General features: G+C 40.7%; 1 protein-coding gene across 1 annotated transcript in view; it reads right to left on the bottom strand.

Moving 5' to 3' along the window:
• Positions 1 to 16,094, bottom strand: part of LOC129152101 (atherin-like) — a 221,004-nt gene that overhangs the window by 36,152 nt on the left and 168,758 nt on the right. The window lies entirely within an intron of this gene.

Raw genomic sequence — 16,094 nt, 5'->3', positions numbered from 1 at the left:
AGAGCCCAGATTTCTGAGTCAAAACATCAAGTTCACTTCCTCATGCATTCGTTTTGACATGTTACTGAAAGACTGAGGAAGTCTATAATGGTGCACTTAAAAAAAAATCAAAATGGCAATAATGTGGTTTTACAGCTGTTTTGGATTAAGACGGTGCAACATTCCCTTAGAATAAATTAGTAAAAATAAGTGCTCTATAGAATTAAGATGCTTCAGTGTATCAAAGTTTGCAAGTATGAAATCATTTTTTGTCCTTAGGCTGATGCTATAAGGCTGATGCTATAAAACTGGCTTCACAAAAGTTCCTTCAAGGATTGATTGTTCATAGGACTGAAGCATGGTGAATAGAATGTAGGATAGTAAATACATGTAAACACAACCTTTTATCTTTAATGTGTCTCGCCTCCTTTCAACGCACCCCTACCGGAAAGTGATGTGCTTATTACTTCACTGCAGCAGCCATTTCTCTATTCTTGGAACGCTTTTTTCTTAAATGGCACTCAGACACAGGAGTTCCCTAAGATAAGGGTCTCATTACTTTATGATGACAGAAACCTTTTCTTTTTGACAAAACCCATATTACTAAATAAATAAATAAATAAATAGCATTACTTGGTGGGAGTAGTCCTTTCCCCAGTGCCAAGTGGCATTTACAAGAATCAAATCTACCCATGAAAATTATTTGCTGCCATGAAGTTTAACACAAATAGGCAGGTTGGTAGACAGATGATATTGATAATTAAATACAGGTTACATATGTATCTCTACCTCAAGGCAAGTGTCTCTTGAATACACATAGTACTTTCCAGAGTGAATACTCTGAAGGGCAAAACATTCCTTTGTTCTGGCATTTATGTTGTTTTTTCCCTCCACTAATGACCTTCTCATTGAGGCCAATCGTAGAAAGGATCCGATTCAATTAATAGTCACGGATTACCTAGCAATGTGCCAAATACAATGCTATGCATTTTCACATATGTTAGCTGAATTTACTTTAGTAAGAATCCTCTTTAAAAGATACGATTCCTGTTTTACAAATAAGGAAACAGAAATGAGCAGGCCCAAAGTCAACATGCCGAGTCACTGGGATTCTGGCCCAGGTCTCCAAGACACCAGACATGTTTGGACCACCTGCTTCCATAGAACTGCATCACTGATCATCACCTCTTTATAAGGATAATGTGAGATGTGGCGGAGTGGGAATATTCTTCTTTAAGATGAAGAAAACATTCATCAGACTTAGTCACCTTCTTTCTTATGATTTATATTTTAGACCTCTGTCCAGCACATATTGCCTGTTCTGGATACAACCTGAACTCTGGAGGGAAATTAAAGCACGTATGTTCACTTAACAAGCCAATTTCAGTTTAAACGGAAATGATTGAAATGGTCTAAACCTTTTCTTTCCTGCCTTACATTTGTTAGCAAGAGAATGCTAGCCATTGAAATATGTCTGGGATGAGTATTTTGTTACCATGGTTATAACTTTTAGTTGTTGGGGAATTACAGGGGGAATAAGACAAGGAGTCGGACTAAAGACTAGAGAAAGCAGCTCCAAAAGTTACTGTGTTTTTCTGTGAATTCCACAAGATTAGAAGGTAATTGTTGTGGTAGAAAAATAGCACTAATACATCTGTGATTTGTCCTCCTAATAAAGTTCCATTCTAGAATTGCATACTAAAAACTATTAACAGCTAATGGTAAAATAATTGCTTCATGCCTTTTATAGAGAATTTCTTTAATAAAGGAGTTATTTTATACAAATAGCTATTGATATGTCTCAGAAAATTATTTCAAAGCACTTACAGATGCCTGCATATGGCCTCCAGCATATTATGCACATTCATTCAGAGACCAGACCTCAACACTCTTGCAGAATATGGAGGTAAACCAAGCTCCCTCTCCCCCAGGGCCAGACAGCCTTCCTGCTTTTACCTGCCACTTCCCCAGCCCTTCACTTAACCATCAGCAGGACTGTGGTGAAACACATTCTCTTTAATGGAAGGAGACTTTGGGGATTGACAGTATACAGAATATTTTCCTTTCTAAAGGGGGGTTCTAATGTCCCTGGTAGTGACAGAATTTCCGAAACATTTAAAGATCCCGACCAGCAATGTAAACAAATCTCAAGCATAGGCCCACTGAGTCAAGACTGGCATAGCTACCCTGGAATTACCTCTATTCTAGAAACATCGGCCGCTCTCCATAGAGTACAGAGAGACATGTGGGGAAATCACCTTTCCTGGGCAGAGATACAGGTCACTAGTTTCAGAGAATTTGAACCTCTTCCATCAAATAAAAAAAAAGCACAACATGCAGACATCGATCTAGGTCTATCCTGTGCAATAAAAAGGTCATCTTCACCTCCGCAAAGACAGGGAAGTAAACAAAACAAAACAAAAACCATGAAAGACAGAATTCAATAGGGTCCTTTTGCATCGGTTGTCTTAAGGCAGCGACTGAAAACCAGCACTCACTCATACCTTGAGCTCTTTTTGGCCCCTGCACCGAGCAACGCAAATATTCCTTAGAATGTTTTTTAGACTAAAGAATCTGAAAGAAAATATTCATCCAATTAGTTAAAAAAAAACCTACTGGTTTTAAAGGTTAAAGTTACCACCAAGTGGGAAAGTGTCATGGTGTATAGGCCAGGGGTTATTTTCACACTGAGGAAATAGCAAAAAGATCTTTCCACAGCAGGAAAGAAAATTCTTAAGCAAAATCAATTATTCATTGCGGGGCAAGGAAAACAATTTAGCTGTGGGCCTAGAATGTTATCAATAATTTCCTGGCTTTAGACATTTTTAGTCTCTTAATTTAATGGGAGGATGTTTCTTTCAAAGATTTCTGACAACTTGGAAAAACTGTCCTTGAGAGGATAAAATTTTATATAACAATGTTACTAACTATGGTTTTGATGCAGAACAGAGAACTACTGGGCATAAGAAAATTATTTCTGTTATTTATATGGAATATATATTTTTAATGACCAAGTAGAATTAAGTACTGCGGGAACAGTTGGGAAATAGCAGTAATGGTAAGCTATATTGGCACGACCACCTAGGAATTCATCTAAACTAAAAATAAAGACAATAAGGAGGAACAATTATTTCCAAAATTTAAATAATTCATACTTATTAATTTTCATTGAAAACCTGCACTGAGGAATTTACTAATCATTAACAATTTGAATGTTAAGAACAAGAGCATTGTCTCAGTTCAAGGGATAAGGGATGAAACACCAGACAAAAAATCAGAATTCTGAAGTACATACTTCTGTTTGTTTTTCCTCACTAAACCATGTGTCTGCCTCCCTCATCAATTATTCACGGCAACACAAAGATGATGATTTAGCTGTGGGCCTGGGATGCTACCAGTAATTTCCTAGCTTTGGGCATTCCTAGTCTCATCATTAAACAAATTTTATTTAATAAAAACCCAGCAAATAAATGAAAGATGCATCTAGTGAGCTGCTTCTCTCAATATTTCATGTAAAAATGTCAAAACTTATTATGAAGAGCCGTATCCTTGGTTGATGACAGTAAAAAGAACTCTATATAGGCTCTAAAATAACAAGATTGGTAATTTTTTTAAAGAAAAAAAAAAGACTATCACTGTTAGATAAATGTGCATATGTTGAGCTTAAAACTATAATAGGTTTAATAAGAATATTAGACAAATACCATTTATTCATTCAAAACACTCCGACTAGATGCCTACAATAGGTCATGTATTACGCTAGACATTCTGGGATGATGCAGATACGAATACTTCCAGAAGGCAACTGACATCATAGGCCAAACAAGGGCAGAAATGATTAAATCAACTATTTCCAGTTTTTTTAGGGAATAAAGTGCGACTATAGGAAGCATTGGCCATACGGTAAATCCTCCCCTGTGGTTCCAGCCTGTGCACATTAAGCAGGGTCTGGTCTAGTCTGGTCCGGCTTGAAATGGAGATGAAATTAAGAGTTAATAAAAGTGATATATCAAAAAAAAAAAAAAAAAAAGGATTATCTTGCTCACATAGCACTTTTCTGGCCCACCTGAAAAAGGGAAATAATTTTTCAAAATAAATCGGTGCCAAATAAGGCCCAGGATAGGCATATTAACTTGTTCATTTTAATAGAGTGCTTTGTTTATTAGAATAACAGTGGCTGGGACTTACATGAGGCTGTGTGTATCCCAGTGGCTCCCAACCAGCAGGAGATTTTGGAACCACCACTGTCCCTTATCAACACCATGTTCTATTCTCAAAGGAAATGGCTAGAGGATTCATGGCTACAGCACTGCAACAGGAGAGATGCCTCTTTCCTTATACTGTCTTGCTTAGGGCTACAAGTCCAAGAAAGCAGCCCAACAGAGAAAACTAAAAGCAAACCAACTGTCAAACACTGAAAGCTAAACACTGGTCATTATATGAGCAACAACGATTCGTTCCCCTGGTATCTTTGGGACCAAGTATGTGCCAGGCACTGCGTTGGGTTTGGATAGACACCAGTGAATGGAGTATGTCTTCTGTCTTCAGAAAACTTGCAATCTGATGGGGGAGATAGACATCCAGCAAAGAAGCCAACAAATGTGCCAATCACTACCAACTGTGGTCAATCTTTGAGTGAAATTCACAAGGGCAGGGATGATGTAATCCACAGGGAACCGTGATCAAGAATAATGGGGAACGAGGGAGGGACCTCTTGGGGTGGCTGAGGAGTCAAAGGACTCAATTCCACAACACTGAAGAAGTAAGAGAGCACTGTTTTATCTTAAATCATCAAATGTCTACAAGGGTGGTTCTGGAAAAAATGTATCATGTACCTTTTGGCGAACTCGGAGGAAAAAGTACTTCTAAGACAATTTCACATGAGGGAACAAGTATTAAGAGTCAGGACTTGTTCCGGTAAATTTCATTTTGCCTTCGGTCCTACCAGTTGCACCGGTGAGGAAACGGGATCAGAAATCAGTCAGACTACTTGCCCAAGACCACGCACAGCTGAGAGACTCCAAGCCTGGAGAAGCTCCATTTGAAAATCCTGCCACTGAATACACTTTCCTGAGTTATCAGAGCTATAAGAACAGCATATCCTGCAACCCCACCCCCTTTTTTTTTAAGAAAGGAAAATTCTGCCTTGTGATCACCTAGTGACAGCTAAACTTACATGTTTGGCGTGTTGGTGCCTGGTGAGGGAGAGTAGAGGTGGTGACAAAAGATTTGCCTAAGCAAGAGGAACCGTGTTATCTTCATCTATAGGAGTAAATTGCTATAGTCTATCAAAATATTATGCACTCGACTAATCAAAGTCCAACTTTGCAGCGAAAGCTACAGACATAAGAGGGCTCGGGAGCAGTGAGGAAACCCAAGGGTGGAGTCCACAGAGCTGGCTTCCAGCCCCGGCTTTGCCTCAGGAAGAAAACCTGGTGACTGGGGATCCAGACCGGTAAACAGCAGCTGGCTTTTAACATTCCCTCTGTACCCAGTGAATTTTGCCCCACCTGTATTTGCTACCTGCCCCAAAAGCTTAATTTTTAAAAAAGACAAAAACAGTAAAATAAAGGAAGTCACTGCAACCCCAGACAAGTTTCTACCTTTTTAAGACTCAGTTTTCTCATGTATAAAACTTGTCCCTTAGGATTGTTGTGAAGATCACCCACAGTTTTACATTGGAACGTACTTTGTAAATTGTGAAATATAGACTCATGTGAGAAACTGTTTTTAACAAAAAATTTAAGAGAAGTGCACCCTGGATAAGACAACAATTAACGATGACCCCCATGGGTACACATGGACCAACCACTGGAGACTCCCCAACATACAACAGAGGACACTGGTGAAGGGCAAGGCTAAGGAACCAGAAAACCACCACACTGGCCCGCTGTGCACCCTCAAGCAAGCTGCCCGATTTCCCAGGATACTTGAGCACCACCCACCACCCCAGAGATCGCCTGAGCCAAATCGAAATCTAAAGCCTGGAGTAAGAAAGAAATCACTGAAGCAATTCCACATTGCCAGACGTTTCTGGTGCCGTCATCAAATAATTTATGTGAAATCCACTTACTTTTCCTATCTTCAAGTAACATGGTGCACATGGGCAAATGTCAAAAGGGAAAAAATAGCAAGCGCCTCTTTCCCGAAAGCAGAGACATTCAGCGTGACGCGTAACAAGGCTGTACCGGGCTGCTCTGGGCGCCATACGGGCCACGTGCGCCCGGCATCTCCCGTGGAACTGGGTTCCTTAAATACCTAGGCGTGCGCACCCAGCAGCGTCTCTCACTCACCCATCATAAGAATCACCTGGGACACGTGGCAAACCCAGATTCCCGCCCACACCACAGAATTCCTGAGTCTGAATCTCCATGGCCAGCCCTGAGAATGCATACCCCAAGTGAGTCTTATGACCGGGGCTGTTTGGGATACACTACACCCAGTGATTTATTTAGGAATAAATCATTATTTGGGTCCATTTCCCTCTCCCTTCCAACCCCCAGTCTTCTTCCTTGTAAAACCATTCTCTACAGCTTTCTAGATAAACACACACACCGATTAACCTTAAAGACAGAAAGACTATTTTCACCTGAAGACTACCAATGGATTGACTACAAGTTGGCTGAAGAAAACAGCTTTTCATGATCCAAGCCAACGTGCGAATCGGGCCTGTACAATGCCTGCAGGCATTTTGGTGCTTTGTAGCTGATCCAAAAGGAAGCAAGGCCCCAATCCCACAGCTGCTGGGAAGCACTGGGTGGCTTCCCGGTCTCACCCTTGGCTCACTTCCCGTCTCCTTTCCACTGGGCTCCCTCCGGCCTCAGGGATGGAAAATGAAGGTTTCTCCCCTCTTCAGCCTAAAAGCCTTTCCTGTATATAGTGGAGAAGGCAGTGAGAGAACCTTGCCTTTGCTTCCCTCTTCGTTGTAGGCTTAAGGAAAATTTTAAAAAGCAAGACTGTAATACCTGAGGAGCTGAGAGGCGTCCTTGGCCCAGGCCCAATGCCCTGCGCCTGGGTGAGGCATTAGAGAATGACAGACTCCAGCAAAGAGACGGACAAGGAAGTTGCCTGTGTGCCTCAGGGCAGTTTTTGCAAAATAGACAAGTCCTGCTGTCTACCTAATCGCAAAAACAAAACAAAACAAACACACACACAAAAAAACACCCTTCCAGAATGTCTTACATATGCAAGGCTCCAGGCAGTGGTTATAGGAAATATAATACATGTTCATACAACATTCCTGCACTGAAGGAGCTTGGTCCAACCATGGCTAAAACATTAATAAAAGGAAGATAAGGGAACGTATGTCATAGAGGTTTGGAGGAGGGAGAATCCATTTTTTACTAACTGAATTGCAATCACCTTGGAGAAATTGATCTTGCTCTGGTCCTTCCTTTTACATCTCACTCTAAATTCTGAGGTTTCTAAATGGATTTTCAGAGAAGATAAGAGACTTGGCAATTAGCTAAGAACAAGCTTGGGCATTCCTCTCCGGTTTTCTAGTTGTAAGTCAACAAATGTATATGAAACAGCTACTATATTCTAGGCATTGGCATACAGAGTAAAAAAGACTGAATCACTGCCTTTAAGAAGCTTATAATTTGGTGTTAATTTTATTATACCTTGCCACAGGTAGCACAAAGGCAGAGACTCATAAAGATACCACTGGAGAAAATGGATAACATCAAAGCTCAAGGTGTGTATAATATCTGGAAGATGGGTGAAAGGGCTAACTGGTTATAAGATTACTGAAATTTCTTTGTCATGAAGTATGTGTTCTGTTCTGATTACGGGCCTCTACTTAAGCAATGTTAATACAAGCGCGCGCGCACACACACACACACAATCATATAAACTCGTTTGAAAATGGTGGGCCTACAATTTAAGCCCAGGTGTATTGATTTCAAATCCCATTCCTGACCATGTACAGGGATGGAAAGAGATTATGAAATTAAAAGACATTTCAAAGGAGTAAAACAAATGAAGATGAAAAAATTTTTTCAACCAAGAGATCTAAGAATCTGCCCAATTCAGACACAATTTCCAGTCTACTAACAGTCCTTTAATATTTTTTTTTCCTCTGTGTTTTGTCCGCGTATTCTGCCTTGCCATCTAGATCATAAAACCCTCCAGTGCAGGCCAGGTCGTTTTATTCTTTGAGTTACTCCCAGCAGACTTGTTATGGAGTTTCTGCCCACTGCTGCCACTTAAATCATACTGACCAGCAAAGGGAAAGCTTATCCTCCTGAAACTTGCATGATATGGCCCCTTGGCAAAAATAAAAACCCCAAACAGTTTCTAGATATTAATAGGCTAATTACAGGTAGAGTTGCCTGTTTCAAATTCTCTGAATTCACACCAGACACAGAAGTCCTAATCATTGTTCCATTTTGCAATTTTGTCTTAAAATATTTCGCTTTTCAAAATTTTATTCACAAACCAGCTTAACACTGTATCGTGAGTACCATGTTTCAGCAGTAAACCAGCCATTCTTTTCTACAAAATCGATTGTTTGAAAAGTAAATGTAGTTACAGTCCTTTGGCAAGTACAGTGGAGTTTCAACTGTTTGGGGCAATATAAGCCATGCCTGTGAACTATCATGCACTTACCATTTTCTTTGTAAATCAGCTATAAAAGGATTATTTTTCTTCTTTGTAGGAGACCACCAACATGTTTACATCTCCTGAGTTCTAATGTATCTGCCTTATGCATTAAGTCACAGTGTATTATTTTAAGAATGGATTATACTGCAAGTGATGTTTAAAAATATCTAGAACAGAGACTTCTATCAGATAAAGGAATGTATTATACATTATATAATGCAAAAAGCTAATGTATCTATATAAAGATGTACTCTACTAATTAGCCATTAGCTAATTAGGTTCCTGATTAGAGTAGACTGGGGTTTGGGACGGGGAAAGCATGATTGTATTAAGTATCTTAGAGTTTACATAAAGCCTGGAATTCTGAGAAGAGGTTAAAATCCAGAGCGCCGGGGGTGGGGGGTTGAGGGGGGGTGGATGATTAGCAAATTCATGACGAGTCTGATTAAACTCCATTTGTAATTATGATGAGTTAAGTTTGCAAGGTCTCATAGTTAAAATGAGAGATTAATGTAAAACAGTGGCTGCGTCATTGGATATGGTGTGGAATAAAGCATGAAGTCACTTTATTACATCTTACATTTTAAACCATCATTCATGGTTTCTTACAAGCCATGCAGGACCTAATCTGGAATCACTTTTTTCCTTTGTAATGCAATTGATCAAAGCAGTGAGGAGGGCTGTCGTAATCTAAAGATGGACCTACCCCAAAAAGTAATTACAAAATTTCCACATTTCCTAAATCACCATGTCCTGATTCTCTGTAGCGGATAATCAAAGCTAGCAAAATACCTACCTTGCTTCCAAATTAGAATGGCAGCAAACATAACTTCAGAAATAATTTAAAATGAAGAAAAAAAGACCAGGTAACCGTTGCTACCTACCATCAAAAGGACTAAAAATAGCTTGCCAAAGAGGTTTTTTCACTTTGAACACAATTTGATTAATCAGAGTGGTAAGAAAATGTCAGCTCCGTGGGGACTTGGGGAATGTGTGCAGTTTTCTGAAATAAACCACATGGCTAAAAATCAGGGCACTTCCTCGCAGCTGAGCCCAGCTGAAGGCCATTCATTGTCCTTACCTCGTTTCCAGGAGTCGCCCCCCACCTCCACCCACTAGCTCCTCTGCTGGGCCAGGTGTTTCCAATTTTATGCTTAGTTTAAATGCCAGGCTGGGATTGCTTCCTGCTGACACAGGACCCCATAATGGCCCTGACACAAAGGGTCTGCTAAGGCTCCCTATCGAGACATATTTTTTCATAAGCAACGCATGCTTTCTGGCCAGATTTCTCTTGGATCACAGGCCCCTTACTCTCTAGCCCAAGCATGTCAAACTCAAAGGCTAACACTGGCCAAATGAACGAGGCATGAGGCCCGCTGGCCACGAGTTTGACATGCTTGCTCTAGCCCCTTTGCTAGATTCAAATTTTTCAGCTCACCTGCCCAATATCCCTCAACTGTGGTTTGTTTACATCTTTGACACCTGACATCCCATCCTTAGCCCAGGTTTTGCATTTTTGCCCATGTCTGGATCTGGCCTGAGCCTCCACTCTGGTCCAGCATAACCAGAAGCTCCTAAATACTCATCCACCTCATCTGGAGGACTGGAGGCTCAGAATCCCATCCCCTGGATCAGTTCTCTCATCTCTTATGTGGAAATAATAATGCCATTTTATATACCCTCTCAAGGCTTTATAAGAATGATATGAAAGTGATGATTCTTAGTATGAATATAAATAACGTGTTTCCAAAATTTCATTAAAGTTATTAAATCCATGAAGGGACCAGTGAAATATTATCACCAGGTCAAAGAGCAGACACATGTACAAGCAATCTGGAATGATAAAATGGATGAACAGATACTAAACCAGCCTCTTCCACAAAGAAGAGGGGTGCTGTCAACTGACTCATCATACAACAAAATTCATTTGCCTTACTATCCGTTTTCCACAACCCATGTTAAAGATAATGGAGGACACACACCTTTCGAGAATTAGATAACTCAGATAAATACAGTAGGCATCATCTAGTATTCCACTAAAAGGTCACACAGCAGTCTTTTTTGCCCATTAAAAAGTCTTTTATGATCCTGCCTGGGGTACACATAAATAAATTTGTGCAAAACAGCTTTGTGAATTAAAACATTTATTTACCAAAAGTAATTTATCTGAGACATGTGTTTTTCTTTTCTTTCTTTTTATTTTTTTTTATTTCAGAAAGGAAGGGAGAGGTATAGAAATATCAATGATAAGAATCATTGATTGGCTGCCTCTTGCACGCCCCTAGTGGGGATCGAGCCCACAACCCGGCATGTGCCCTTGATTGGAATCAAACCTGGGACTCTTCAGTCTACAGGCCAATGCTCTATCTTCTGAGCCAAACCAGCTAGGGCCATATGTTTTTCTATTGATAAAAGATGTGGTCAGGTACTCTTTTGTCACCACCACAAACAAAAAAAGTTATAATAAGAGAGTGCACAAAACCTACCAGATGCTTAACAAATAACATATATGCACACATATGTGTAAACATATTCAAAAAGGTATGCAAGGCTTATAAAACTCTTAGTTTCCTTGCTTTGTAATAGATTTAATCAATTGTTCTCAGATAACTGTAAGGTGAATTCTTTAGAATGATTTCATCAAAGTTATCAAAACAGTGATACCTGTAGCAATTTTAAAGACAGTATTCATCTCAGCTGAGGTAACTATAATATATAACATTATTCCTATCCATCTCAGCTGATGTAACTATAATATACTAGAGGCCCAGCACATGAAATTCATGCACTGGGGGAGGAGGGGGGGCGGGGAGGAGTGTCCCTCAGCCTGGCCTGCGCCCTCTCGCAGTCCAGGACCCCTTGGGGGATGTCCAACTGCCAGCTTAGGCCTGGGGGGATTGGGCTTAAGCTGGCAGTTGGACATCCCTCTTGCAGTCCAGGATCCCTCTCTTAGTCCAGGACCCCTCGCTCCTTACCACCCGCCTGCTCGCTGCTCCTTACCGCTTGGCTTGCTGCTCCTTAGCACTACCACGGAGGCAGGAGAGGCTCCTGCACCACCACTGCACTTGCCAGCCATGATCCCAGCTTCTAGCTGAGCGGCAATTCCCCTCTGGGAGCACACTGACCCCTGGTGGTCAGTGTGCATCATAGCAACTGGTCGTTCTGCCATTAGGTCGATTTGCATATTAGGGTTTTATTACATAGAATAACATTACTCCTGACACTGATTCTATACACTGGAGTCCTTTTACTGTGTGTTCCATCAGACAGACATTCTTTGAATTTTGTGGTGACTCGTGAAAATGTCTCATAAAAAGTAGTGATTGTTCCAGATCATTGCGATTAAACTGCTCTTTAATATAACATGCTTACCCATAAAGAATTTGAAACAAAAAGGCACTGTTATAGGAATACATCCGAATCTTTCTAAAGAGGCTATTAGGAGGCAGATAACCAGCTTTTTTCCAATGCCAAATTACTGTTTTCTTCAACAGATTTCCAAAGAAATTATGTCAAGGAAGTGGAAAAGGAATGAGAGGTTTGTAGTAGAGTATTTAGAAAAAGACTAATATAAAGAAATAAAGAATGTAGATTGGTAAGAGTGCTATTTGTTGTTTTTGCTTTTGTAGTTTTAAAATATGCTCATGGGAAGAATGCAAACTAGGCAAATAGTGAATCTCCTTTCCACACAAACTCCAAATCCCATCCAAGGGAAAGTACTAAAAATTTTGGTACATATCCCCATAAATGCTTTTCTGAATATATGTATGCATGAGTGTGTGTATACACCTATCTCTATATATAAAAGCCTAAACGACAGTTCGACCATTCAACCGTTTGACTGGTAGCTATGATGCACACTGACCACCAGGAGGCAGACACTCAATGCACAGGCTTGGAAACATGGAACAGACTGATGAATCTCAGAGGGAAGCGGGGAGGAAGTAGGATGGGAAGAGATTAACCAAAGATCTTATATGCATACTAGAGGCCTGGTGCATGGATTTGTGCACCAATGGGATCCCTCGGCCTGGCCTGCAGGGATCGGGCTGAAACCAGCAGTCCAACATCCCCTGCAGGGTCCCGGATTGTGAGCGGGCATAAGCCATGCCAAGGGATCTCACCAGTGCACGAATCCAAGCACCAGGCCTCTAGTATGCATATAACATATATCAATATCTTGTTTTTTCACTTAAATAGATATTGCAGACTTCATCCTTTACTATCGAGAGCATCTAAAAATAGATATTGCATAAAGTGTTAGATAAGCAATTATATTTAAAAAGAAGTTTCAGGAAACAAATTATACTTATCTTCTAAATCAGTAGCTCTCAGCTCTGAATGAAAGCTAGAATCACCTAAGGACCATTTAAAATATACTAATGTTAGGCCTAACCCAGATCAAGTATCTGCATTTTCAAAGGCTCCCTAGGTAAGGCCAACGTTTATTGCTCACATGCTAAAATGATAAGCACTGAATCTCTTCAACAAGCTTCCTAAGATCAATGCACTATGCAACCATATACAGGAGAAGTTTTTGTTGTTAGTAACCCACATTCATTGCAAAAAAGAAAGTAAAGGATACAAAAGAGAAGGGGGGGTTCAGAAACACCCATACCACATGAATTCTTAATAAATACCATCCGCTAAAGCAAACGATAGTATATAATCCTCCCTAAGAATAGAAACCTTGGGGAAATCAGATTATCTCAGAAGTTGTTAAGAGAAAACTCTCTCCTCAATTCACAGTCCTCCTCAAGTTAAGCAGAAGGTCCTCTGGAATTCATTCCGAAGAGCAATTATTGAGCAGCTACCATGTGGTTCATACTGAGAATAGAGAAAGGTGATAGTCCTTGCCCTTCAGAAGGTCACTGTCCAGTGCAGTGGGTTTTAAAGTGTGATTTTTCCTGCTAAACTCTCTCTTCAAATGCAATCTAAATGGAAGCTGGATATCTAAGCCTTTGCTGGGAAGAGATGCTCTGATGGAGGTGGCAAACAGGATTAGAGCCCAGATTCCTACAGGTCTGCCCTACAAGCAGCAGCCAGTCACCCCAGATACCACCAAAGAACTCCAAACTGTACCAAAGTGCACAGTATAATACAGATTAGCCTGGTAAAGCAATGCAGTCACCTCAAACTCCAGGTTAAACTAAAGTCTAGAGGAGGACTCTCCATAGCGCATACATACAAAATGATCCGCTGGGACACAAGAAGAAAACGTTAGAGCTCTCTGTAGATTTGCATTAATAGCCTCTTCAAAAGAGGCTATGGATTTTGTGAATTATATAATGTAAATAATTTATTGGTAGGGTAGTTCATTCAGACATTTATAATTATACATATTATGTTGAAATGCGTGGAAATGCCACTTTTGTAAATGAAAATTGATGGAATATCAGCAGTTGCCTATGGTTCAACCCAATATGTATAATTAAAAATTGTGTAAAATTTCATGTGGTTCCACCTGTATATCTGGATCAACATTTTAGGCCAGACAATTCTTTGTTTTGGTGGGACGTCTTATGCATTTACTATGTTCACCAGCACCCCTGGCCTGTACTCACTAGATGTCAGTATACACCTCCCCCTTACCCAGATGGAACACAATGTCTCCAGACATTGTCGATTGTTCCCAGGGAGGTAAAAGTCATCCCCTGTTGACAATCAGTGCTATATATTGAATATACACTGAGTGGCCAGATTATTATGATCTCTGAATGCATAATAATCTGGCCACTCAGTGTATATCCTCTCCCTATATAATAAAAGGCTAATATGCAAATTGTCCCCTCGACCAGGAGTTTGACCAGCAGGCAGGCTGGCTAACCGCCCATGTCCCCTCCCCTTGGCCAGGCTGGCCGGACCCCACCCATGCACGAGTTCATGCACCAGGCCTCTAATATATATATATATATATATATATATATATATATATATATATATATATATATATATATATATATATATACATACATACACACACACACACACACACACACACACACACACTGAGTGGCCAGATTATTATGCATTCAGAGATCATAATAATCTGGCCACTTAGTGTATATGTGCTGATGTTTTCACTAATAGAGTGAATAATCAAAATAGTATGGACACCAGTGGCCTAGAGAACAGGAATGGAGGAATGGTTGCCATCAGCATTTATAACAATGCCTAGATGCTAACCCAATACGGGCATTTTTCTGAGTTTCTCATTTGAGCCATCCGTTAAAGCTAAGACAGGGCCCTCATCAGCATGAATTCTGCATTCTACCACTGAGGATACTCATGACAGCACCTGCCAGGGACAGAATGCATGTGCAAAGGCCCCTTCACAAGGAAATGCAGACCCAGCTGTTCTCCCGGTGAAACTGGGGGCAGACAACAAGGGTGAGAGAAAACACATCCGTGAAGCCCAGAAGCAGCAGTCACAGAGAGACCAGACTAGCACGCAGCCGTCACGCCCGGGTTCTTCCAAGCAAAGGCTTTCAGAAGGCTCTTAACACTGGATCACAAAATGTTCCCAAATGCTTAGTCATAAACACGATGAGGTTGCAATCAGGAGCCAAAGTACTGACTTCCCAGATGCACATGGCGGAAGAGGCTGTTATTCACAAACTGATCTTCCATGTGCCACCCCCACACACTGAGAGAGGTTTAATCAATACAAGTGATTTTTGAAAATTAAGATTGATGACATATGGGCTCACGTGCACACACTCCAGGGTATGTATGTATATACATCCAGGGCTAACTGAGTTCCCTTTCCTCCTGTCCAAAGCAAAAATGGCAAAGTTCAAACATGTTCATTTACTCATGTGGGCTGAAGGCACAGTCATTCTTTTTTAAAAAATATATTTTTTTTATTGTTGATAGTATTACAGGTGTCCCCCAGCCCCCGCAGACACATTCATTCTTAAAGGGGGAAAAATGCCTTAAAAACATTAGGTAAACAGCTTTTAATCATGGACCAGTTCAGCTTGGTTCCCATTAAGCACTGGCATATATAAGATGTGACAACGTGGCCATCAGACAGAAGTGCCATCTACACACAAACACCAGCCCGTGACATTCTGAACAATTTACAGATACATACAGATCGGGGACAGACATTTTTGAAGTACTTACTTAAAAGACTCAGAATTCGCTTTTGTTCTTAGGCATTAATATTTTTGGGTATTGAGTGGGAGGAAGTGTGGGAAGGAGGGAATTCTCAAAAGGACTGAGTAAAAGCTGGCATTAAATAGGCGTTGGGATTCCCCCATCCCACCTCTTGCCTCTGAAGGGGAAGAAAACAAAACGTGAGTCACAAGAAAGCCTGCCCCTGGCCTGACCCTGGTGCCTACCAGGCTTCACCAGAGCCCTTGCCCTCCAGCCCCCACCCCTGAGACAGAAGCTACCCTCAGAGCCCAGACCATGTCTTCTTTCCCATAGATCCTTAGAAGATGAGGACTTCAAAGGAGATGTCAGGATTTTCCTATTTAAATTAGATCATGAAAGAAAGCTCATTT

This window comes from Eptesicus fuscus, chromosome 17, assembly GCF_027574615.1.
Source record: "Eptesicus fuscus isolate TK198812 chromosome 17, DD_ASM_mEF_20220401, whole genome shotgun sequence".
Classification (NCBI taxonomy): domain Eukaryota; kingdom Metazoa; phylum Chordata; class Mammalia; order Chiroptera; family Vespertilionidae; genus Eptesicus; species Eptesicus fuscus.
Note: the sequence above shows the minus strand (reverse complement) of the source record. Positions and strands in the feature narration are given on the sequence as shown.